This window comes from Sminthopsis crassicaudata, chromosome 5, assembly GCF_048593235.1.
Source record: "Sminthopsis crassicaudata isolate SCR6 chromosome 5, ASM4859323v1, whole genome shotgun sequence".
NCBI classification, from domain to species: Eukaryota; Metazoa; Chordata; class Mammalia; order Dasyuromorphia; family Dasyuridae; genus Sminthopsis; species Sminthopsis crassicaudata.
The window spans coordinates 213,454,627-213,458,620 of NC_133621.1; positions in this window are offsets into that span (position 1 = coordinate 213,454,627).

Genomic DNA, 3,994 nt, shown 5'->3' on the forward strand with positions numbered 1-3,994 from the left:
AAGGAGTAAATTGAATGTGATGGTATGATTGCCTTAAATAATAAAAGTAAGGAATGAGAAAGAATGCATTGGGAAAAGGGGGAACAGAAGTTATTGAAATCCCCTCAATTTTGAATTCTTTGCCACACCTAAAAGAGTCGATACAAATGTTTTTGTACACATAGGTCCTTTTTTCCTTTCTAATTTAAAAAAAAAAAATTTCTTTGGGATATAAAACTAGTACTGGTGTTACTTGGTCAAAGGGTCTGCATGGTTTTGTAGCCTTTGGGCATAGTTTTAAATTTTCAAAAGGAAAATAACAAATGTAGTAATTATGAAGTTGTATACTGAATGTCTATGATGAATTATTGTCATAAAAGAGATCAGAAAAAGATTTTATAGCACAGGGACAAATAAGAGAAGAGCACAGAAGGGGAGCACAAGAACCTTACTATCATTGGTATTGGCTCAAAGAGGGAATAAAATATACACTCAGTTGGGTGTGGAAATCTATTTTACCATACAAACAAGTAGAAAGGAGAGGGAATAAGAAAAGAGGACAGAAAGAAAGGAGGGCAGCTTGAGGGAGGTAAAATTTAGAAGCAAAACACTTTTGAGAGTGTCTAAGGTAAAAAGGTGAGAAAGTAGCATAAACAGGGGGGAAATAAAATGGAGGGAAATACATAGTTGGTTATTCTGAAAAAAAAATACATTGAGTTTCCCTGATAAATTCTTCATTTCTCAACATATAAAAAACTGAGTCACATTTATAAAATTAAGAACCATTCTTACTGATAAATGATCAAAGGATTTAAACAGGCAGTTTTCAGAACCAGTAATCAAAGAAATCTATAGTTACATAGATAGAAAAAATACTCTAAATCAAAATTGAGAGAAATGCAAATTAAAACAACTCTGAGCTACTACCAGATACCTGTCATGTTAGATAATATGACAGAAAAGGAAATGACAAATGTATTAATGATGAAATTTGTATATTGATTCAGTATACAACTTCATCATTAATACATTTGTTATTTTCCTTTTGAAAATTTAAAACTATGCCCAAAGACTACAAAACCATGTAGACCCTTTGACCAAGTAACACCAGTACTAGTTTTATATCTTAAAGAAATTTTTTTTAAAAAAATTAGAAAGGAAAAAGAACCTATGTGTACAAAAACATTTGTATCGATTCTTTTAGGGGTGGCAAAGAATTCAAAATTGAGGGGATTTCAATAAATTGGGGAAGGGCTGAACAAATCATTGTATATGATTATGATGTTATTCTATTATGCTTTCAGAAATAATGAGTGGGATGCTCTCAAAAAAAAAATAAAAGGCTTACAAGAACTGATGTGAAGTGAAATGAACAGATGCAGGAGAACATTGCACATAGTAAAAACAATTTTATATGATTATCTACTGTGTAGTCTGGGCCAGTTCCCTGTAGACCTCAGGATCAGCCAGAGTCAGGATAAGCAAAAGTCCTTGGTCTTTAGGGGGAGAAGTGAAGGAGATGGGCAAAACTGCCAGAATTTTGTCAAGGATCCCTTCTTGATTCTAATGTCCAGAATCTCCATACTTTTTTCTTCCTTGTCCTGAGGCCAAGTGAAGTTCTCTCATCTCTCACTCCACCCCATAATCCTTTTCTACAATTGTCTTAACTTCAAGCATGAGCCAGCATTAACTGAGAGAAGAGAAATTCCAAAATATGCCAATAGAGTTATTGTCCAATAGGTATTTACCCTTAAGTGCTCCTTTGTCTGATTCAAGCACACATTTTAAGAGTTTCAGCCCTTTACAATCTACTATGAATAATTTAGCTTTTCTTAGCAATAAAGTGATCTAAAACAATTCTGTAGGATATAGGATACATGATGCTGTCTAGAGAAATTACTAGTAGAGCTTGAAGGCAGATAAAAGGTTATTTTTATTTACTTTCTCTATTTTTCTTGGTTTCTTTGGTTTTTGTTTTCTTTCACAGATTGACTTTAATGGAAATGTGTTTTGCATGACTGCACGTGTATAACCTGTATCAACTTACTTGTCTTCTCAGTGAGGGGACTGGGGAGGAAGTGAGAGAATTTGAAACTCAAAATCTGAAAATGAAAAGAATTTAAGATTGTTTTTACATGTAATTAGGAAATTAAAATATTAAATAACATTTTGAAAATTAAAAAAATAAAGTTCTTTCTTTGATCTAAAAATAAACAAAAACAGTGAATATTTACCTCTCTTTCCCAGAAATACCCACCCTATTTTGTTCAGTTGGGCCAGCTTATATCTTTACTTCCTGCCAAAATTTTATCTTATTTTTTCCCTGACATTCTAGTCTTCTGATGTTAACTGATAGCTGTTTTTTTTTTTTTTTTTTCCTTTACTCCTTGGAGTATATTTTACTTTTTTTTTTTTTTTTTTTTTTTTTTTACTCTTTCTAGCCAATATTCCAAGGCACTGTTCTTAAAAAAAACACAGCATTACTTTATTAAAAATAAGCTGCTGCATCCTTAGGATTGAATGAGAAAGCCAAATACAGTAAAGGATTATTGCTATTATAATTATTATTGTTACTGCTATTGCTATCATAGTTATTGCTACTGCTATTATTATTATTCCCTATATCCACTTCTCAGGTTTTTGTTTGTTTGTTTGTTTGTTTTTACTTCACAGATGTGTATATGGAAGGCAGGGTAAGTGTGTATGTGTGGGACATTCTTCTTATTGTTATCCTTTTGAAGAAGAAAGCTGCTCTACCTCATAAAGAATCTTGGCATGCTTTCCTAGGATGCTGTGAAGAAAATCTCATCATTACATTTCTGTAGTGTTCAGCTTATAGATTCTAGATGATCTTGAAATAAAATTGTCGCAAAATATCTTCTTACCATATTTTCTATAATGCACGGAGTTTCTAGAAGAACACACCTATTTTAAAAACAAAATAAATTCTAACTTAAAAAATATAAATGGGGTGGAGCCAAGATGGCGGAGAAGATACACGTGAATTTGTAAGCTCCCGTCTTCCTTCAATACCAATTAGTTAAATTAGCCTCAAAAATAACGCTGGACTGATAAAAACCACAAGGATTAGAAGCACAACTTACCACCTAAAGAGAATCTGGAATTTCAACAGAAAAGGTCAGTTCTGAGGGGAGGAAAAAAAAAAAGATCAGCACAGACAGGGTGAGGTGCTAATACACTCTGCCAATTGGGCTGGGGAGAACTCTGGGATCAGAGAAAGCCACTGAGATAGAGGAATCTGGCACAGGCTGATAGCTCTTCTCTGCTTATAAACAGCAGTTCAGAAGAGAAATCAAGCCAGATTCTAAATCCACCTCAATCCGGAAGTGACCAAATAGATCTCTGCACGGCTGTGAAGCCGCTTTCTGCTGCATGGGGCTTTTCCTTAGGGTAGTTGAGAGCCTAAACAGTGGGGACACACTCCAAGGTAGTCTCTAATCTACATAGTGTGGGGCTCAGCTTGAGGCAGTGGAATTCTAGCAGCAGCAATAATTCCCAGAAAAGCAGAACCTTTGAAGTAGGGACTGAGATTTCCAGGCAGGCACTTTCAGTTTGAGTGCAGGGGCTTTTCACATCAGCTGCTGATATCCACTGCCCCACGGGAAGCATTGGCTGTGGTTTGTGACGCTTCCACTGTTCAGCAGTAAACCTTAGGGCAGTCGCTAGGCCACACAGCAGGGTCCTTCACTGGGCACTCCTTGAAGCTGCAGCGGTGCTAACCACCTCTGAGCCATTTCTGGGGAGGGGGGAGGGGAACTTTCTCCTAGAGTTCTCTCTTACCTCAGGCCCAGGAGCCACTGCATCCATCTGGTCTGGGAGGAAGCTGGTAAATAAATAAACTTCTTACCCCAAGGGCAAACCCCAACAGATTTTTAACGAGTAAGAAGCTGAAGAGAATGGTTGACACATTCTACACAGAGAAAGAGCAAGTATCCAACCCCGAGTAAGCTAACAGCAGACAGTCTCCAGATAACACCCTAAAGGGGAATGATAC